The 23360-nt window shown below is 38.3% G+C and overlaps 1 long non-coding RNA gene across 3 annotated transcripts; it reads left to right on the forward strand.

Moving 5' to 3' along the window:
- Positions 1-1367: 1367 nt before the first annotated feature.
- LOC148127056 (uncharacterized) lies at positions 1368-12397 on the forward strand. 3 transcript variants are annotated; one of them, XR_015741891.1, is made up of 3 exons: positions 1368-2526; positions 7800-8073; positions 10606-12397. It is a non-coding gene; the product is annotated as an uncharacterized LOC148127056 (long non-coding RNA). The 3 variants fall into 3 exon arrangements; XR_015741890.1 differs by lacking the exon at positions 10606-12397 and having other exon boundaries at positions 7800-8130; XR_015741892.1 differs by lacking the exon at positions 10606-12397 and having other exon boundaries at positions 1368-1841; positions 7800-8130.
- Positions 12398-23360: the final 10963 nt, after the last annotated feature.

Genomic DNA, 23360 nt, shown 5'->3' on the forward strand with positions numbered 1-23360 from the left:
GTCACACCAGGGAGAGGGATAAGGGAGAGTTTGATGGTGCTTCTGGTATACAGGAGTATGTCTGGGCCAATAACAAGCCTACCCTGGTGAGTCAGAAACTAATGTTGATAAAATCAATCAGCATTCTCGGATACGGGATACAATTTAGGGCACAATAACCTGTCAAGAATTGCAGACATATGCTGTTTGGGGAGCATTTAGCATCCAATTACAGCAAACAGGAGAAACAAAGTGTTTCATACAAAAGCTGTTGAAGAGGCCAAAATCAGGGAAACGTGTAGCTTTCTGTAGGAAGCCCCTGACTGCTTTCAGAGGCGCTTGCATTGTTTGTTTGTCGCTGGTTGTTTCCCAGGTCTTTGGAGGTACAGTATGTGGTGGTAGTGGTGATGATGGTTATGGTGGGACTTGTATTGCTTAAAAAAGTTATAAGGGTCTGTAGCTATATCTGGAAAGGGTCTATGACAATTGGCTGTGGCCAACTTGCCATGGCCAACTCATCACAGCCAACTTGCCATGCTGCAAGCAAACTCACTATGGCCAACTTGCTGCAGGACAAAAGTTACACCAATATCAAAGAAATAGTGGAATGGACTCATTGAAGAAAGGATATTGGAATGTGCTGAAATGAGTAGATTGACATTTGAAATTAGAGAACAAGAAGATAAATAATTCTATGAAGTTTGGGACCTTTTCTATCAATGGTTAGATAATAAAATATAATAATAGAATATTTAGAACCTTAGGAAACAATGAATACATATTTCCTTTTTTTCTATGATATTATCTTTATAAAATTTTATTAAGATAGACTTGCTATGACTTTATGATTTGCTATAAAATAGATTAAGTAAACTATAATTATCTCGCTAAAGTATGAATTAATAAAATTATAGTCAAATGATTGTTTAATAATGATATCAGGCTATATAATTGTTGATTGATAATATGAGCTATTATGCAATATAACTACAATGGAGACTATGAAATGGATGCACAAAAAAAAGTGATAAACCAACTGATACACTGTCTGTAAACTCATGAAGGAAAGGATGATGTTTTTATGTTTCATGTGTTTTTGTTTGTTGTTAAAATTAATAAAACTGTTTTCAAAAAAAAGGGGGGGATGCAAAAGGAGGGACAGAATGAAATATGAATGGCAACAATTAAAATAATTTTTAATTTATGGTACATAGTTAAACAGAATTGTTAAATTGTCCCGCACCGAGTTGGCCATGGTGAGTTGAGTTGGCTGTGGCAAGTTGTCCTATTCCATCTGGAAATACAGCAGATTGCAAGCCCTGGGGAAGTCATGGACCAAGGATTAAGAAATGAGTTTACTGTGAAAACTTCCAGTTTGCCAGGCTTTGGCAACAGCAGGGATTCGCGATTCTCCGCGATCCCTGCCGTGCTAGCCGTCTTGGTGCCTCCGAACCCGATGGATCTGGAGGATAAGGCTGCCCTGTTGGGGCAGCCGAAGATAGAAGGGATCCGGACAGGGGTTGAGGGGTACCACAGACCCCCTCCCCAGCCGGCAAAAAACCCCTTTTCTCAAGGCGGTGGAGCGGCGGTCTTAATGGCCTCCATGAAGAAGCCGGCAACTGGCTTAAGAATGTGCAGGAGGAAGAAGGAGGAAGTTACAAAATGAAAGTTTTTCTTGGCTGAACCGGGACTTTAAGGACATATTCAATACCTTGAAAACTACTTTTTTTTTTTTTTGGATGTTACAATGTTCCCAATGGAGGTTTTCTAAAGCGGCGAATGAAAGTGCTGAAAGGGAAAGTTACTCTCCCTCCCTTATGGAACTAACAAATGGACATGGAAAATCTGCTTTTTAACAGAAGGTAAAAATTTAAAGCCCTTTGTTACAAGTGGGAAGGGAGAGGTTTGGGAAAAAAGAATTATATTAAGACTTTGTTGGAGGAGATGCCTTGAAGATTAAGAGATTAGAAGCTAATTGCAAAAAGGATTTAAAATACAGATTGGGTTTTTTTCCCTAATTGACATTAACCCAGGAAGAGAAACTGCAAAAGGAAGAATTTTGTGCTTTGCCTGGACTATTTGATGACTTTGGGACTTTGGGGAATTGTTTTAAGTTTGGAAATATTTTGATTGGCTTAATAACAAGAAGAGGATAAAGAAAAAGAAGAAGAAAAAGTTTATAATGGCTCTATCTCTCGATGAACTAAGAAAACAATATGTAAAAATAAGGAAAGAAGGCAAGGACGCTATGGGAGAAGCCCTTTGTTTTTTAGAAATGGCGCTTGCTATGTGTCAGCAAATTCAACAACAGCTGAAAGAAGCGGAGGAAGAAGAAGCCATTTTTAATTAACTAAAAAATTTGATTAAGAAAGAAAGGAGAAAGAGAGGAGGGAAAAGGAAGGACTTAAGACTTAAAAAAATATCTATGAAAGAGAAAAATAAGATGCAAAATCAATATAATGCTAGAAAGCAAAAGGAAAGAAGAATACAACAGAGAGGGGAAGCCAAGAAGGCGGAGGTTCGGAGAGGAGTGGGTAAAAAGTCTAGGTGGGTCAAGAAAGAAAGGGAAAAGGGGGAAAAAAGTCACAAAGGTATAAAACAAGATGGGAAAAAGAAAAAAATTTTTAGGGACAAAGGGTAATGTATGATTTTTTTTTTAAAAAAAGGGATTCTGCAAAGTACACATGATAGTGTTGTAGTATTTGTATTAAAAATAGAAAATTAGAATTTTATAAGATTCAATAAAAGATTAAAATATTAAAGTACAATGTTAAAATGTTTAATAATGAATGATTTTAAGTTTTAATAAAATATTAAAGGAAATGTTTAAAATATTAGTTTAATTATAGAGTTTAACGGGCTAATGTGCTGATGTTATTATTTATTATTGTAGTATCTGTTTTATTATTGTAGTATCTGTTTTTGAAATAGAATGTACTAAGCAGAATCAGATTGGGATTTAGGTGTTATTTTAAATTTCAATTTAGGGGAATGATAGAAAGGCATCATACTCTGATTAGTGATTTCAGGAGAAATTATCTTTTTTTATATTGGGAATGAGATAAATGTAAATGGAAAAAATGGACAAAAGATATAAAAATATTGACTTAAAGCAAGATGAAATATATAAAATATAATTAAGAAGAGGGAAAAGCGGGGAGGAGTTATATAGAAGATATAGAATGGTAAACAAGATAGTTAATGGTATATAAGAAGAGCATGAATTTAATTGAAGTCCATACAAAAAGAGGTTATCTGGGGCCAAGCTACTTTCTAAAAGGAAGTTTTATGTTTTTGTGTTTTGTGTGTGTATGTTTAACTGAGAATTAATAAAATCTCGGAGGAATGCCAGATGAGAATAATTGTAAACAAGCCAGAGGGAAATATAAATATGATGATTTAATAGTAGATAAATATAGAAAAGAAATGTGATTGAATAAGAGCAAAGAGAAATAATGTGAAATTTGTTAAAAGGAATTTATGTGTCTACATGGAAATGGGGTAAATTAGAAGTATGTGATATAAAATAATGTTTTACCTGCCTTGTAAAGATTTATAATGGAAAGAGGTTTTATGTTTGCAATGTCTAATGATGTTTTATTTTGTTTGTCTTTAAAATTAATAAAATTTGTTTAAAAAAAAAGAAAAAGAAATGAGTTTACTGTAAGAATTTAGTTTGGAATTTAAAATTTAGAGGTTAGAAAGAAATGAGCCCTATAGAGATATATAAAATCCAACTAAATGACTACTTTGAATTATATACAGTACCATTCTAATTGGTTGTTCTAGCACTGGATATTCTCTAGGAGCTTGGGTAATGCCATTTTATTTCAAGAGACTGGAAAAATTGTAAACTGATAGACTTTTAAAAAAGCTAATGTATAAAAAGTGTTACTCAAGATAATGATGATGACAGCGATGATGATACACCCCAAATTTTTTTGCTGGCCTCCAAACTGGCAGCCTGCTCTCTGCAATGCAAAGATTTTAAGGACTGTGCTGTTTCAGTACTGTTGCTGAAAAAGGGCATAGAAACTATTAGAATTAGCTGCAGTATTGATTCAATTGAAGGAGCAATCCTTTCTTGGCATAGCTGACAATGAATGGTTGAGGTTATTCTACTGAAAATTGAAGCACTCTAGCCCAAATGGACAAGAATACTCAATGTGACTGAAGATGGAAGCATGCATTTTGGAAGCAGAATAGATGCCCTGAAATAGTTTTGATGCTGCATAGGGGATTAATGGAGAGCAACATCATCCATGTCTGCCCTCCAGTAATGGGTACTTATCTACTCTGGCGATAGGACAACCAGGCAGTGCAATTAAGCCCAAAGGCAAGAGATCTCTGAGTCCCCAGAGTTTTTATTTTATCAATGAAATCCTGTTTGTGACTTCAGCAACAGATAACTTAAAGAATTGCAAGCTCCCAACTGGCTGGACTTTAGAATATAAATTGATTTCCTAGGACAAAGGACTCAGCATATTTAGTGCACATCCACCTAATTTCAGAGCAAAAATAGGTAATAGTTTTGGAGTTCATCTGTCAAAAATGAAAAGCCTTCCCACTGCAAGCATCATTATCTAAGAAGCAATCAATGCATTCCAAACCTTCACCTATAAAAAGTTACAGCTGCGATTTGGATTTGACTCCTGGTAATTACAAGGACATACAGGTAATCCTCAATTTACAACCATTTGTTTAGTGACCATTCAAAGTTACAGCACTGACAAGAGTGACTTGCAACCGCCCCTCACACTTACGATTGTCACAGCCTCCTCTGACACATGATCAAAATTCAGGCAGAAACGGAACTTCCTTCCAATTCTCTCATTCATAAACCAGTCAGTCCTAGCCTGGACTGCCTACTCAAAGCTCCCTCCTTGCCTTTTGTCTATGGTCTGGCCTGGCTTTATGCGGATGGTTAAAGACACTGAGCTTGTCAGCTGGAAAGCTGGATGGTTAAAGACCCGAGCATTGCAAGATGGGGTGAGCTCCTCTTACTTGCTCCAGCTCTTGCCCACCTAGCAGTTCGAAAGCATGCCAAGTGCAAGTAGATAAACAGGTATCAAGGCGTTCCGTGTGCCTTGGTGTATAGTCATGCTGGTCACATGACTACAGAAATGTCTTTGGGCAATGGCAATACTTAGCTCTTTCATCTGAGAAACAGAGATGGAGCAACAGCCCCTAGAATCGAGGCACGATCGGACAGGGGAAACCTTTACCTTTAGTGACAGTTTTACTATGATGGCTAATTTTTTCTGTTTGCTTCAGATTAGAAGCTGATCAGCTGCAAAACAAATCAATCTATCATTTCTCAACTGACAATCTCAACCCATTCCAAACCTTTGAGAATATACTTTTTAGAACTTTTGATAATCCTTGATCTACTTTGTTGCAGCAATACCTCCATGTAGCCTCAAAACACAAGCACTAGCCAAGATCAGAAGTGCACAAAATGCAGTACCTAAAAATGCTAAACATTCTTAGAGAGCCTTCAAAAGCTGATTCTAAATTATAATTTTTAGGCAGAGGACAGGGGGAATTATTGAATAGACGAGGAGTCAGTGTAGCTAATACATTAATGTTAGCTAGAGTTTTATTTAAAGGTATTTCTTCTCCTGGCTTGAGCTTCCCCACCCTCCCCACAAACTCTTCTGGACTCTGCTGCAGACAAGTAAAATGAGACCATCTCTAATATTTGGGATAAAAGTTTCCCAGAGTCCTACTGAACTTGCAAATCTGCTACATATGTGTAACTCTTCCAAGTCAGATATTGTGGAACAAGTTTTTGCTCCCATTTTCTTTAAACAAAAAAGAGTTGGAGGCTCACCTAAGACTTCTCAGCCGAAGGAGGAAAAAAGCTGCAAGCATAACAAACGTCACACTCATTCCACAGACAGATTCTTACTGTCTCACCAAGGTTGTGCTTTATCATCGTTTAAAGCTCCTGCCCTCTGCTTGTTCCCTGGGGATTGTCCAAGTTTTACTCATTTTGAAAGTCCATCATCCATCATTATTTTAAAAGGGCACACCAGAGATCTGAACAGAGTCCTGTAATAAAACAGGAGAGACAGAGAGCTAATTGATTCCTATAAATAATGTGTAACTGTAAAGATATGAACAGTGGTCAGAACTGCAGGCATTAATCTTCCTATTTGCCATCAGGGACTGCAATGGCAGACTGTGGCAGAGTGCCCCATACATTTTGTATGGACAATACAATGCAACAATTATGGCGTATTCCCCACTTTCAGCCTTTAGAGTCTCCAACTATTTGTTTTATCCATAACGTATATAGTGTATTTTAAAACAGCATTTACGACATGGGTTGAAAAATGGGGATTTTTGCTTGTTTGTTTTCTTCAGCGTGAAGTGGTTCGATAGCATTAGGGCAGACTTAGATACCAGGCAGCAGAACAGGAGTCTGTGTCAGTTTCATGATAAAATTAGACATGCCAGCAGAGAAGCGATTTATAAGCATCGCTCCAAAAGAGAGTCATGAAGTATTTTGGCATCCCAATCTTATGACAATTTCTGAGTGTTCTGAAACTGTTCTTTGTAGACTCATTGAAGAATGGCTTTATCTGTGAGATTAGCCGCCTACTTGTTCTTCCTTCAGCTGACTCCTACTAACCCCGGCCTGTCTCAGTTTGCTACTGCTTCCATATTCACACAGCATGCTCTGAGGACTGAGAGCAGCTCACCTGGAGAGAGGGTATATTACCCTATCGGAGATTAAAGCTGATCTAATTAGTATGCTAATAATATCAAATTCATTCTCCCTATGTTGCCAATAGAAATGCTTTTTCAACAAAGTCTCTTGAGTTATTTGAAGGACTAATCAACATTTTATTTCATAAACTTTCATGGTCCAATGCCCACTTCATCAGGCAGATAAAGTTCTTCATCAGATAGATGGAGTTCCTCAAATTTGCACATTCTAGATGCTTTTGGAATTCTCAGGCCAAGTTTCTTGGGTTTTGCATGCTAAATACTTCCTGATTTGGGGAACGTTGGTCTTGTTGTCTGCGGTTTGATCAAAGTCTTCTGAGCATCCAGAAATCTATAGGTAAAGGTAAAGATTCCCCTCACACATACATGCTAATCGTTTCCAGCTCTTAGGGGGTGGTGCTCATCTCCATTACAAAGCTGAAGAGTCAGCGTTGTCAGAAGACGTCTCTGTGGTCATGTGGCCAGCATGACTAACGCTGAAGGCACACATGGAATGTTGTTATCTTCCCACCAAAGTGGTCCCTATTTTTTATTTGCATTTTTACATGCTTTCAAACTGCTAGGTTGGCAGAAGCTGGGACAAGTAACAGGAGCTCACTCTGTTACGCTGTGCTAGGGATTTGAACTGCCGAACTGCCGACCTTTCTGATTGATAAGCTCAGCATCTTAGCCACTGAGCCACCGCGTCCCTTATAGCAATCTATAGCATGTTGCTTACATCATGTCAGACTATTTGTCAGACTAATCTAGAATTTTCCTTATCAAATTGGCAGTGTTTTCCTAGGTGCCTTATTATGTTAAGCCAAACTGCCCTGGGTATCATATTAGATCTAGTTTGTTAGCCCAAGGCCACAACACTGAGTCCATTTCGTATCTTGATACAAATCCCTGTCGTGAGTATATCATGAAGGAAATTAAGACTACTGTAGTAGGCTATTAAGTATAAATACAAAGCATATGGTAAACCATTGTGCTTCAAATTAGGCATCAAAAAGCTATTTTGCACTTCTAAGATGTGCTAGAAGGGAACACTATCCATGTAAGATGTTCCTGTTCCTCATTTCTTTATCCTTTTCTTTTGATAGGACTGCTGAGAGAACGATACTCACAATGTTGAACAGGAGACATCCCCTGCTTTAATTAAATGAGCTGATTGGCAGAGGCAGTTTATCTACAATATCTGGCTGTTTGCACCCTACATTTTTACAAAGATGAAACCAGTGCGGTACAACTGCTTGGCAAATGAATGACTGCCTTTATGGCGAGTGAAAAAGGACTTTCTAAATGGCAGCATCCAGTGAAGTTAGATATTTTTCTTTTCCCAATAGTATTGCAACCATCATATATATAGTTTCCCAGGTATGAAATGTCTTTCTTCTTCAATGTGGTAATAAATTTTAACAGTTCCTGCAGAAATTCTAAGTCGATTACCATAAGCTGATTGCTGTCCTCCAATGTCAAAATACTTCTTAGGACACATGCTTTGTATTTAGTTCATGTATTCCTTAGAATATGGTTTTCCTCAGGGGTGGGATTCTACCGGTTCTGTCCACCTCTTTAGAACCGATTGCTCTGTTTTGGCCCATTGCTCTGAAGAGCAGCAGACATAGAACCAGTTCTATGTCTGCTGCTGTTTGGGCCCACCTGCCTGCCCAGGCTCTTACCTGTCCTTTATTTCCTGCTTTTTCAACTTCAGCTGCTTTGTGCGGCACAGCTGCAGTTGAAAAAGCAGGAGAAAAGGGCTTTTCCAACCACTGCACATTCGCACACAGCGCTGCTCAGCTGTCTGGGCAGCTCAGCAGGTCGTAAATTGCACACCCACGATGCAGAGCAACAGAACCGGTAGTTATACCGGTCAGATCGCATCCCTGGTTTTCATCCAGTTAAGGTATTTTTTTTTAATGTTCCATTTTTATATAGTTTATTTTGTTCAAGCAGTTCAGATTCAAATGTTCAAACTGCATAAAATTTATTCTGTTTGGTGGTGGGCATTTGTATCTTTTCTCTTCTCCATCCTCATGAAAATTCACAGCTTCCACTTGGTTCTGTTTCCATGAAATCCAAATACCTGCTAGAGGATCCCAAATAAGACTTAACAGGGTGGAGATACAGTGATCGGGGATCATGTGTTACAAGTCATGCAAAGAGTCATGCAAATCTTGTGCTCATTTTCTAGCAGAATATAGGACAGAGGTTCCTGGGCAATCTTAAAAAGCTTCCTCAAGGTGAAGACCAGGCCTTTCTCTAACACACAACAAATAGCAGAAATGGCTTTTCCGTTGTTTTCAGTGCTACCATTGTGCCTAACATTCCCCAGGCATTCTACAGATTTGCAACATAGCAGTCTCTGCCTGCAGGTTTACAATTTAACCGACAAAACACAAATAGAAAAAGAATGGGGAATGGAGGGCAAAACAAGGAAATGCATATACCATGATAGTCAGTAACTTGGATTGGACTAATGGAGCCGGCTTTGAAAATGGCAGCTGCTCCCAGGATGCAGCCACACGACCCAGGGGTCAAGCAGTCCACTCTGCAGACTGCACAGCGCTGCAGAAAATTCTGGAGCTTTCCGCAGGGCTGCACAGACTGTTTTAGGGAAGCAGAGTCAATTTCATTTCATACCTGGGCCACATGGCTGCATTTTGGAAGCAGTTGCCATTTCAGCATGGCCACAAGGTATTGTGGTTGCTCTGAAAATGGAGGCCAATTCTGGGGCATAGCCATGCAGCCCAGGGATGCTGAGGGACAGTGGCCTGCCCTCCTTTTCCAGGGATCCGGAGCTCTGGAGAAGGGGGTGTAATGGAATGTGTTTGTGTGTGTGTGAGAGAGAGAGAGAGGGAGGGTGGGACAAGATGGGATGGGAATGGAGCCCAAAGGCCTGCAGGGACCCAATGGGGCAGGATGGGGGGGGAATAATTCGGAGGAGCTACAGAGTCCCTGTGGTCAGTTGTAGGGGTGAATGACTATGGGGCCATTGCAGCAACCACAACTTCTAAACAGGGTTGAAAGTAGCTTTGGGGAGTCTGTCGAAACATTAAAAGGTTGATAAGCAACCTGTCATAAGTTGAGGACTAATGCATGTAAACTCTGCTGAGGCCTTCTGTGACGTGAACAAACTGTGAAGGTGAGGAAAAAATGGCTGGTCCTGACCAGTTTCATTGCCATCCTTGACAAACTTTGGTAGCAGAGAGTTACTGATATCTAGGTAAGTTTCCTACCATACATGAAGTGGGACCTTGAAGAATCAGGAGTCCATACCAATTTCCATGTCTATGTCAGAAAGTCTTTCTCTGCAGAAGTAGTATATGACCTCAGCATATGGGGGTGATAAGGAGAACGATGGAGGGAATAGTAGGGTGTTTGCAATAAGGTCTTTCCGCTTGGATTCATGAAAGTGTGCGACAGAAGACTTTGGAGCCTGTCCAAATCCTGGTTCCCTCACAGCCAGCATTGTCTGCTCCAAGGAGACAATGGAGCACCTGAAAATGTGTTTTCAGGTGCACCTGAGCACCTGAAACCTATTAGGAAAGTGTGAAGGTGACCCAGCATCATTAGTTCCTAGTGCCTACTTCCCCACCTCTTTTTCAGACAGGGAGAAGACAAGGAAGTTAAAATAAAGCTAGAAATTATGGACACCCTCAAATTGGATAACCTGGAAGCACCAGCTTCTCAAGTGGGGGAATGCAAACGATGAGGCCCGGGGGAAGAGTCTTACTTGAGGAGTATGACCCAAAACTCCAGTGGTGGTCTAATTAGGAGGGTGGGCCAGAGATGTCTTGTTCCTAAAACAGAGGCTCTTGTCCAGACCCTTATAAAGAAGGGCATGTGGACGTTCTGCTTTTTGTCATTGTTCTTGGTTCTCAGCTCACTGCCTGTTTCTTTCCATAGTCATGGCTGGAATACAAAGTGGACGGATGACAAAGAAAATAGGCTTTCTAGAGCATCCAATTCATATGAATTGGCTACGCAGCACATTTGATACTAAAGACTTGCTCACTCTACCCAGCTGCTGTATTAATATCCCTGTGGGGCTGTCATAACATACAAGCTATGGAGCCATTTCAGTAATGTGGTGATGATATGGGCCATAATAAATATTTGTGCAATGAAAAGGAACCACAAATTATTGTGATATATACATCATGAATAGGAATTCAGTTTTCACTTCAGTGTAGACATGCCTCATGCTTTTCAAGATAGCATTTAAAGCAAATTGCAATTAAACCCTATATAATCGGAAGGAAGATAACCAGTGGTGGGATTCAGCCAGTTCGCACCACTTCGAGAGAACCCATTGTTAAGTTTCTGAGCAGTTTGGTGAACTGGTACTTGGAAGAAATCATTAGGGCAGAGAACCGGTTGTTAAATTATTTGAATCCCACCACTGAAGATAACCCTGAATTCAAGATGGCCCTCCTAATGTGAAAGAGCAAAGACAGCAAAAAATAAAAAAAAATAGAACATAGACAAAAATCTTGTGGAAATGCCCATCTTCAATTGCCAAGTTTCAATCTTGAAATCACTCTTGGAGATAATTTCCCTGTTCCCCCTCAATAAATGAGCATGCACGCGCACGCACACACACACACACAATTTGTGTAAAGCTGCCATAAGCCATACTCCAAAACAGGCCAAGCCAAGGACAAAAAAGTAAATGTATTAATAATTGCAAATGAAAATTAATTTGCTGCAAAGTAAGATAATGTATACACTTAATTTACCTGTCTGCTTAAACTATCTTTTTCTCCTCTGACATGCAAGTCACTATCATGTGCAGAAACATGTAAGTATGTACATATATCTTCTCTTCCCTTCTTTTCTACTAGAGGAGGGAGATGCATAAGAGAAAAGAATAGAGGCCAAGGGAAGGGAAGGAAACTGGATGACAATGAAGCTAGGAGGAAGAGACAAATTGATATGGAGGAAGAAAAAAACCGATTTGAGAAAGTATTAGTGAACTTCTGGCCCTTGGTCATTACACTGTGTTTTGCTACAGTGCCTGTTCTTCTCCTTCGTGCCATTTAACATCTTTATGAGGCTCTTGAATCTATTTTTCCGTCCGTATTAAGTATGTGAGCTCCCTGATTGGTTCTTACCCAAAGTGGATTGCTGCTTGGATAAGGAGCAATAGATTGAAATTGAATCCAGGCAGGCGTGATGGTTTTTGTGGTACAGGGATCACTCAGTCAATTTAAGGGAGTCTTTTCCACCCAGAGCAGATATTTTTCCTCTAGAAGTTCAAAGTTGGAGTTTGAGTGTGATCCAATGCCTATGTGGCCCCAGCAAAGTGGATAAGAACTGTTAATGATTTAGTAATTTATGCCTCTTTTTGATAAGATTGACTTAGCTCCAAATGCTTTTCAAACCAGGGAAGAGTAGAGTAGCATGGTAATGCAAATGGATACGGAAAAGTTACTTACCACTATAAGAAGTGAAACATCATTTAAAATGTTTTTTAAAAAACAAACAAACCCTGAAAAATAGGAATTGATAGATGGATGGATTTCTTCAAGTTCTCTGTAACTCGCATATCAAACTCCTAATAAAATTGTGAAACATTGATTTCCATTTTTAGGAGGGGCAGGAAGATTATATTTGTAGCTCCAAAATAATATATTTACAAATTTGTGTATCGGGCGTTTTTAAGGGAAAAAAAAAACATTTAGTATGTATCGTTGTGTTGAACCAATTGCTCACTTTGGATTGAAATTGAATTCAAGTTATCACAGTTATTTATAATGATCAGTGAGGATAAAATAAAAGTAACTGTACTATTCTAGAGAAATTTAAACTCTCGGTTTTCATTTCTCTTCCTAAATAATTGTATGTTGTTATTTCAAATTGGAAAGAAAATAACAGTGTTCTAAAATGTGTGACATTTACTGACTTGTCAATAAGTCCCATTTGCACAATATGAAATACGTACTCCTCTTATTCTCAGCAGTGTTGCATCATGCTGTCAGTCCTACATTAAAACAAAAATTCTTCAAAAAAATCTTCTGTACCAGACAAACAGTACTGCATAACAATAGAGGATAGAATACTCATCATAGTGAAGATCTAATTTGGAAATAAATATTTCAGATATACAATTACCTCCCTTGTAATCGGAATTTAGCCAGCTTGTAATATAGAATGGGTTTATGAAATAGCAGGCTATTCCCGCCTTCAGCAATACTTTCTTCTAGTTCCAATTCTGTGGCCTTCCATTAATAAAAAAATTGGAATTTAGAAGAAACTAACACACAACAAGATCCGGATTCTATAATTAAATCCACTTTTTAAAATTAATATGCATACAGATCCCGCTATATTTATGTCAAGTATCCTGTCCATTTCATGGCTGTAGAACCATCAGAACAAAAGGATTGTCTATCACCGCAAAGAGTCATTGCTCTAAAACAGAAATTATTGGCCAAAAGAAAGACTCAGACCACCTCTAGAACAATGGAAGAAGCTTCTTCTTTAACGCTCCAACACACAAAGCCTCATTCCTACCATTATCTGAAATTGCCAAATTACAAGTGGGCATGAACTGTGATAGAATTAACATTGAGAAAAATACATTGAAGTTGTCCCAATATACAAAGGCTTCCCCAGTGGAATTGGTTCATACATGAAGCTGAGAACCAGAGACTACAGGATGTGTTTACAGGCAAACTTGTTGAGAAGACAACAATTTTGAATATGCAAACACGCCTCAGGCAGAGGTGTGGAGAGCCTGGCATTTTGATGTGTATAGAAGGTGGTGCCATAGGACTGTGTCAGTATTATCTGCCACATGCAGTTATAGTTTGGGAGATACATTTCATTACTTCAAGGCCCAATTTGTTATAGTGGTTCAGGCATCAGGCTGGAAATTAGGAGATCATGAGGTGGAAGGTGGAAGTCAACTGGGTAAGTCACTCTTTCTCTCTCAGCCCTATGAAGAAAACAATGGAAAACCACTTCCAAAAAATGTTGCCAAGAAACTCGCAAGTCCAGAGAATCACCAGGAATCAAGAATGACTCAAAGATGAGTGAGAGCAGGGGTGGTATTCAGCAGGTTCTGACCAGTTCCGGAGAACCGGTAGTGTTCATTTTGAGTAGTTTGGAGAACCAGCAAATACAATCTCTGTCTGGAGATTTTACAGTCTCCTTCCCCTGCCACGCCCACCAAGCCACAACCACAGAACCAGTAGCAAAAAATTTTGAATCCCACCAGAAAGTGAGAGAGAGATACTGTACATCAATGTACAGTATCTATCAACAGTATCTACAACCTCAGTCATTTTAAGATGTGTGGACTTCAACACCCAGAGTCCCCCAGCCAGCATGTTGGCTGGGGAATTCTGGGTGCTGAAATTCACAGGTTTTAAAGTTGCCAAGGTTGGGAAACACTTATCTAAGGCAGGACAGAGTAGTGATCTGTGACAGGATTGCCCTTTGAATTTAAAACACACTTCCCCAAAGAAACTTTCCTTGACTGAACTGTTGGATCTCTTTTCAAGGCCAGGCTTTTTGTGAGTTTCAAGGTTTTTTTTTTCCTGCTCTATTGTAGCATTTCCCCATTGTTGCTACTTTATCATAGATAAATAGATTTAAATTCTCAGATGTTATGTAAGCAACTTTAAAGGACTTTTCTCTGACAAGGGTTCTGAAAGAAAACTCAATAAACAAACACTGAGACAACTGTGAGGTGAATTACTCACTACAGCCCCTTTTCTTCTGTTTTACTCCTGCTGGCATAGAAACCCTGGATTGCAGCTGCTCTCCTTTTTTTTACAGACAAGGCCTGACTTCAGGGGCCTTTTCATATGCTCTGTTTCTTCAGCAGGCACACAGCTTTTCTTTCCCCTTCATACCTCAGAAGTCTTAGCTCCTGAGCAAAAACCAAGGATAGGCTCTTGGCTCCAAAATGAGAGACGGCCAATTAGATTTAGTGGTTAAGGCACCAAGCTAGAAAAGCAAGAGACTGTGAGGTCTAGTCCTGACTTACTAGGCATCAAAGCTGGCTGGGTGACTTTGGACCAGTCACTCTCTCTCAGCCCAACCCATTTCACAGGGTTGCTGTTGTGGGGAAAATAGGGGAAGGAAGCAGTATTAGGTATATTTGCCATCTTGAATTACTTAAGTAGTAATAAAGTTGGAAAAATAATAAACAAAATGAAATAAAATGTAAAAAGTCTCTGAATGGCAAATCTAGACTCTCCAAGATCTAAGCAGTAGATGCTACATCAAGGCTCTTGAATTTCCAGCCTGTGGGCCTGATCTGATCAGTCTATATATACAGGGGTGGGATTTAATTTTTTAACAACTGGTTCTGTGGGCATGGCTTATTTGGTGGGCGTGGCTTGATGGTCATGTGACTGGGTGGGCATGGCCAACTCAACATCACTTGCACTGAGGGGTGCTTCTCCTCGCCTGGCCTCTCATGACAGTGGGGATGCTGCAACGGATGTAAGTGTGAAAAACTGTCATAAGTCACTTTTTTCAATGCCATTGTAACTTTTAATGGTCACTAAATGAACTGTTGTAAGTCAAGGATTACCTATACAAAATACAAAAAGCTTCTTTGCTTGCAAAATGCTGCCCTAAATACCAATCATTAGATTAAAAATATCTGCAAGCCAGAGTTACAAATCAGGCAGGGTGCCAGAGCACCTTGAGGAATGAAAATAGTTAAAATACAGTGATAAATATCAGCAGCCATCTCTTGCTCATAAAGTGAAACCCTTTAGCAGAGAGGTCTTTTAAGCTCTCCAGAAAGAGCACACCCAGGAAAAGCAATCTTTAGATCCATTTGCACCATTTAAAGATACCAGCTGGTCTCACTCACCTCACAAGATATCCTAAGGAAATAATCCAGATTTAAGGAAAGATCACATGCCCCTCAGAAAAGCAGTAAAAGAATCAGTGTCAAGTTTGCATCCTGCCTCTTGGAAGTACACCCCAAAAGGATAGTGCCATGGACCACTAAAGCAGTGAAGGAAGACCCCCCTCCCCAGATAGAAAAAGAAACCATGAAGCAAGAAAAAAATTCAAACACAATACAAATAATTAAATCACAACAGTAATTGTTGCTTGTTAAACCAATTACCAGAACTAATAGACATAGGAACTAGCCAGATTTCTCAACCCAGTTTCTTTTCAGGAACAGTGATTAACCTTTTTCCTTCCAAACAAAGCTGAATAGGGAAAATTATCCCATCAATAAACACAGGATTAAACGTCACCAAGCACAGAATTAAACTTCACCCAAAACCAGTTTTAGATCAAAACTCGGAAAGGGTATGTAAACTCACATTTGAAAGTCAATCTTTCTAGCTTGCCAAGAAGCCTTGCTGAATGTCACTCATCTTGATCCCTTGTCATTAAAAGCTTCTCTGCTTTGTTATTCAATTATTTCTTCGAAGTGCTGATCCTGGCTGAAGAACTCCAACAGGGAGTTCTTCCAGCCAATAGGGAGTTCTTCCAACAGCAGTGTAAAAAGCTTAAAACAACCCTTCCCCTTTAAGAAAGTAGCAGCAAAAAAAAAAAAAAAACTCCTCCAGAGACAGTAAGTCTAGGCATACTGCCAAGAATGTAATAAGGGTGGAAAAAAAGAAAAGGAGATTTCTTCCAACAACTGGTTCTTAGAAAGTTAACAACCGGTTCTAGAGAATAGGTGAGAACCGGTAGAATCCCACCCCTGTATATTTATAAAAACCACTCATGCGTCATCCCAAAATCTCCAGAATTGTAAGCCTACAAACTTGAAATTTGGCACGTATGTTCCTCTTGGCTTCTAGGTACTCACTAAGAAAAGATTTTTCAAAATGACCATCAAAGCATTAGTATTTCCTATATTATTATTAACATGCTCTGATGCTAAAAGAAATCTTTTCCAAATGCAAAACACAACCAAAGGAGAGGAGTTTCAGTTTTACTTTCACAGCAGCTAACAGTTTTATTACAGAACTAAGTTGAACTAAGCCATATCCAGGCTCTTTGCTGCCTCCTTCTTGCTTACACAGCAAATACAATTTGAGTTTCCAAACAGCCCTCAACTCTCTCACACACTGGCAGGACGCTGGTCAGATGACTACCAATGGATGCTGGTAGGCAGAGGCAGAATCCCCCCCTTATTTTATTCCCCTCCTCAGTTCAGACTAATCTGTTCCTTCTACTATAACACCAGTTAAAGAGAAAAGAGGCAAAAAACCGCAGAAAAATATTTACAGATGTGATTAGGAAAACACAGATAAGAGAAGCTGCACACAAGTATCATCAAACTCATCCTCAAGTCAGTAGACAGGCTGTAAAAAAGTATATAACTATATGAGCTTCTTTGGCATAGTGGTTAGAGTGCAGCATTGCAAGCTACTTTTGCAGCCAGCAGCCTACAATTTGGCAGTTCAAATCCCACCAGACTCAAGGTTGACTCAGCGTTTCATCCTTCCGAGGTGGGTAAAATGAGGACCCAGATTGTTGGGGACAATATGCTGACTCTGTAAACCTCTTAAAGAGGGCTGTAAAGCACTATAAAGTGGTATATAAGTCTAAGTGTTATTTCTATTGCTATACATCTAATAATCCCTACGTTAATCAGACACAAATGAGATTAATGCTTTGGACTAATAAGTATCTGTCTGGTTTTCAATATGAACTTCAGATGCATTATTCCAGGAAAAAGGTTGTTGATCTCAGACCTCGGTTACCTTGTGCCTGGTGCCGTGCTCTAAAGTGGCAGGATGAGAGTCCTGGGATGTGCTGCAGTGGTGGTAAACTCCAGCTCCCTCCCCTTCAGCCCTACCCTGAACCCTTACACAGCCTTCTCACCCACCAGCATCCAATGTTAAAGCACTTTCTTTCTGTTATCTGAAAGTACAACGGATGCTTCCAAATGACGTCTTTTGGAGGCAGAGAGGTGAAGGAGGGAAATTTTATGCCAACATTCAAAGTGCAGGGTCAGGTCTACCACAGGATAGGGAGTATCATGGTGGGGCCTCAGCAGCAGCCTTCATTTCCCCAGATATACTTTGTTGGTGATGATGACAATGAGAGGGACATCCGTTGTGGAATCTATATATATAAAAGCAAAATACCACTCATGCATCATCACAAAATCTCCAGAACTGTAAAGCCTACAAACTTGAAATTTGGCACATATATTCCTCTGGGCTGCTAGGTGCTCGCTAAGAAAGGATTTTTCGAAATGACCATCAAACCTCTTTCCATTATAAATCTTTACAAGGCAAGTAACACATTATTTTATATCATATACTTATAATTTATCCCATTTCCATGTAGACACATAAATTCCTTTTAACAAATTTCACATTATTTCTCTTTGCTCTTATTCAATCACATTTCTTTTCTATATTTATCTACTATTAAATCATCATATTTATATTTCCCTCTGGCTTGTTTACAATTATTCTCATCTGGCATTCCTCCGAGATTTTATTAATTCTCAGTTAAACATACACACACAAAACACAAAAACATAAAACTTCCTTTTAGAAAGTAGCTTGGCCCCAGATAACCTCTTTTTGTATGGACTTCAATTAAATTCATGCTCTTCTTATATACCATTAACTATCTTGTTTACCATTCTATATCTTCTATATAACTCCTCCCCGCTTTTCCCTCTTCTTAATTCTATTTTATATATTTCATCTTGCTTTAAGACAATATTTTTATATCTTTTGTCCATTTTTCCATTTACATCTATCTCATTCCCAATATAAAAAAGGATAATTTCCCCTGAACTCACTAATCAGAGTATGATGCCTTTCTATCATTCCCCTAAATTGAAGTTTAAAATAACACCTAAGTCCCAATCTGATTCTGCTTAGTACATTCTACTATTTCAAAAACAAATACTACAATAATAAGTCTATAATAATCAACACATTAGCCCATTAAACTCTATATTTAAACTATTTTAAACATTTCCTTTAATATTTTATTAAAACTTAAAATCATTCATTATTAAACATTTTAACATTGTACCTTAATATTTTAATCTTTTATTAAATCTTGTAGAATTCTAATTGTCTATTTTTAATACAAATACAACTACTACAATACTATCATGTGTACTTTGCAGAATCCCTTTTTTTTAAAAAAAAACACCATACATTACCCTTTATCCCTAAAAAAATTTTTCTTTTTCCCATCTTGTTTTATACCTTTGTAACTTTTTTTCCCCTTTTCCCTTTCTTTCTTGGCCCACCTAGACTTTTTACCCACTCCTCTCCAAACCTCTGCCTTCTTGGCTTCCCCTTTCTGTTGCATTCTTCTTTCCTTTTGCTTTCTGGCATTATATTGTTTTTGCATCTTCTTTTTCTCTTTCATAAATACTTTTTTATGTCTTAAGTCCTTCCTTTCCCCTCCTCTCTTTCTCCTTTCTTTCTTAATCACACCATTTAGTTCATTAAAAATGGCTTCTTCTTCCTCCGCTTCTTCCAACTGTTGTTTAATTTGCTGACACATAGCAAGCGCCATATCTAGAAACAAAGGGTTTCTCCCATAGCATCCTTGCCTTCTTTCCTTATTTTTAGATATTGTTTTTTTAGTTCATTGAGAGATAGAGCCATTATAAACTTTTTCTTCTTCTTTTTCTGTATCCTCTTCTTGTTATTAAGCCAATCAAATATTTCCAAACTTAAAACAATTCCCCAAAGTCCCAAAGTCATCAAACAGTCCAGGCAAGGCACAAACTTCTTCCTTTTACAGTTTCTCTTCCTGGGGTAAAGTCAGTTAGGGAAAAAAAAACCCAATCTGTATTTTAAATCTTTTTTGCAGTTAGCTTCTAATCTCTTTATCTTCAAAGCAACTCCTCCAGCAAAGTCTTAAAATAATTTTTTTTTCCAAGCCTCTCCCTTCCCACTTGTAACAAAGGGCTTTAAGTTTTTACCTTCTGTTAGAAAGCAGATTTTCCATATCCATTTGTTAGTTCCGTAAGGGAGGGAGAGTAACTTTCCTTTTCAACACTTTCCTTCGCCACTGAAAACCTCCATTGGGAACATTGTAGCATCCAAAAAGAATAGTAATTTTCCAGGTATTAGATATGTCCTTAATGTCCCGGTTCAGCCAAGAAAAAACTTTCATTTTAAAACTTCCTTCTTCTTCCTCCTGCACATTCTTAATCCAGTTGCCGGCTTCTTCGTGGCGGCCATTAAGACTGCTGCTCCACCACCTTGAGAAAAGGGGGTTATTGCCGGCTGGGGAGGGGGTCTGCGATACCCCTCAACCCCTGTCTGGATCCCCCCTATCTTCAGCTACCCCAACAGGGCAGCCTTATACTCCAGATCCGTCAGGATTGGAGGCACCAAGACGTCTAGCACAGCAGGGATCACGGAGAAACATGAATCCCTGCTGTCGCCGAAGCCTGGCAAACCGGAAGTCCCAAACATTTGCCTGATTCTTCAGCTGTTGTCCCCATTATTATACATTCTATTATGAGTCCTGGGGAAACCATGTATATTTTCAAAAGATAAATTCAGTCTAGATAGTTAATTATTTGATGTTTAAGTTCTCTGAACAATGACAACACTATCATGCACTAGTGATAAAAGCTAGAAAACAGGCCTGCAAGCCATTATCTTTTCTTCTAGGCTGCAAATTCTTCAATTCTTTGGCTTCCAGCCACCTATAGAAATGTCATTTTCTGTCAGTCAGAGACAGAATTTGTTTCATCTGATGTTGGAAGTGCAGAGCAGGGGATAACGTCTTCAAAATAGTTTTTCTAGTCTGCAGACTTCATTTAAAATAAAAAGAATGTTCAAATAAGATTCATGAATTTTCAGGTCAGGAAAAAAAACATAATTATAAGGCTATTCTTCAAAGCCATTCATCTCCAATATTCTTTAAGTTTGTTCTACAATAAAAGTGACAAATCTCAGACGAGAAACGTCTAGTTAATAAACCATCATTTAAAGTGTTTTTTTTAAATAAAAAAGCTAGGAACCAACATAATCCTTTCCATCATTTATTCCTCTTTTCAAGTACTGGCTTTAGCATTTCACCCTAAGAATTTCAAACCAAGGTATCCCTTTTCATTCAAAATGGTGAATGTTCCCTTAATATTAATTTGCTGATTAGGCTCCAATCAGGATTAGGCCTGGTAAGAAATCAAGAATTGATGGAAAACAGACATGTATATAGTTGTTTGGGAACAGGGCAGTTAGTCTGCTGGACTGTAAAAGGATATTAGAAAGAGATTGGAGAAGACTCTGTTCTAACTAACTTAAAGATGAATTGGACTCTAAAATGTTGTTGAAGCTTCTGTAACCTGCTTTCTTTTCTTCTTCATAAATATTGTCAAAGATGACTTTGTCAAAATCTTGGTAAAGCTGGTTGCCAAGAGTCTAATATCAAAGAAAATTATTTACCAAGCATGTACGATGCAGCCCAGTTCATCCTAAACTACAGTTCCTGATTTCAGTAAATCTAAATTTAACAGACCAGTGGGAATCAAAGAGAGGCTGCTATTGCTGAATATCTACTAAGTCTTCAAGTACCTCAACTATGATGACTAATCTAATTTAAGTCATGATGTCATTATGTAAATAACAAAAACACATCAGTTGCATCAATGTGCCATTTGTATAACAAACTCATTGTACAACTGATGTAATGTGTCCTTTATGTGATTATATCAATATGCAGCGATATCTATGTCACATCAGATGCAGCAGCCTTGTCCATTTTAGGAAAATTTGTCTGTTGTATAACAGAACATTCTTTCAATGAATATTTATAGCCCAAAATATAATGGTGAGTTAGATACTGGAATCCATTGTTTGATGGTCAATTTCAAAGAAAACGCTAGGTTTAAAAGAGAAACCAAGATTTAGATCCATCAGGCTAGCATATGAAGTGAGCTTCCAAATGGTGGTTTATAATCTCATGAATGCTATGCTAAAACTGGTTTAGGTAGTCCAAGCCGGTCTTTTTTACTTTCTTCAAAATACTAATGATTTCTCAAAGGCTTGGGTTCAGGGAGACCACAATGTCTTTTGACTGTAATTCTGGACTCAATTAGTGTCAAAATTTGAGAAAGGTGTAAAGCTAATGCAGTTTTCATTATCAAAGATGCACAATGTAATAAGAATAAACATAAATTAATGCATGAGCCGATAGCACTTCAAATAACTGTCAATGTATATGAATATAGCGTTCATTTACACACATTAAACAAATGCATAGCCTCTCCATAAGCAAGCCATATCCATATTTTATCATCTCACCAGTTGCAGTAACTATGTTAATAGCTTACCTTTTTGCAACATTCTTGTAATATTTATAGCGTTCATTTCAGTTTAATTCCTTAACAGTACACTATTATTCCCATACAAATCCCTAAAATATTATTTCCACCTTTCTGCCAAATAGTTTTAATACTTTTATATTTCTATTCAATCCGTTAGCTAGAACCTCCTTATTTAGCTCTTTCCATTCACTTGTAAAGCAAGCTTTTGTTGCCATTGGAGTTACTATTTCTTTTAATTGTAAACGTTCTTTTGACTCAATTATTTGGATTTTTAATTCGTATGTTACTCAGAAATAAATCCCACTGCACTGCTAGGGTTTATTTCTTGTTAGGAATGCAAAGGATTGTAGCGTGAGTGAATTTAAATGGTATAAAATTATATATAACAAACCTGGCTTTTTAGCCAACAGTAGCCATTTCATAGATGATGTGACAGAAGCTCCAATTTTAAAAGGCTGTTCGTTTGCTTAAGGCTGATCAGACTGAACCAGATAAACATTCAGTCTCCCAATTACTTCTGCATTTCAAAGCTGTAAACTTTTAAAACAAGATATGGTGACATTGTAATTACAACATTTGTTCCAATACTAAATTACATATAATCTGAGAGAAAGAGAGTGAGAGAAAGCAAGATCTGAATTGTAGTGACCCAAACTTTTTCATTCCTGCATTTGGGAACTCGTCCATACTCACCAACCAATACCATTGTTTTTGTTTCACTTTGAATGTAAAACACCTGATTTTTCAAACAATTGTGATTGTGATTATGGATTTTTGGAAAGCCCCCTCAGTTTAAAGCCCAGATCTCTTCAATGCACGGCTGCTGTGCCAAAGATGCTAAGTCGAAAAAGCGTAAGGAGGAGAAAAGCTTTCATTTGATTCTGGTTGCTAGGGAACCACTCCCTTTGTCTGCTTAAGAATGGTCCGCCTCATTGTCCAATCTGATTTTCAAGTGCTGCAAACAGCAACGGCAGAGTCAGAAGGGAAAGGAGGCAACTGTGTGGTGTTCAAGGAAGAAACTATAATTATGATTTTTGAAATCTGATGTATTCTTTAATTAGGCCTGCAGAGAGACTGTGGTTTCCGGAGATATATCTGTTAGTTATTCTCTGGCTTTGTTAGAGGAATGATAGTTGGTGTTTACTTTAATTTTTTGTTGTTGTGCAAAGAAAAACAGAGCAGAAGGGTAAAAAGGGGTGGCAAAGCAACTCAGACTTATGTGGGGTTATTTTGATTCACTAAGCAAAACCATCCACATTGTTGTAGGAACATTTTTAAAAGATCCTTGTGCAAGAATGCTGGGTCCAGACTATTTACTAAGCCATCAAGGCTAGTATATAAACCATGGTTCAGGACTTAGTATGCTGCATGAAGGCTATCTGTGGCAAATAGACAGACGTAG

The sequence above is a fragment of the Pseudonaja textilis genome, chromosome 2 (genome assembly GCF_049901715.1).
Source record: "Pseudonaja textilis isolate UNSWEBS1 chromosome 2, rPseTex1.2, whole genome shotgun sequence".
NCBI classification, from domain to species: Eukaryota; Metazoa; Chordata; class Lepidosauria; order Squamata; family Elapidae; genus Pseudonaja; species Pseudonaja textilis.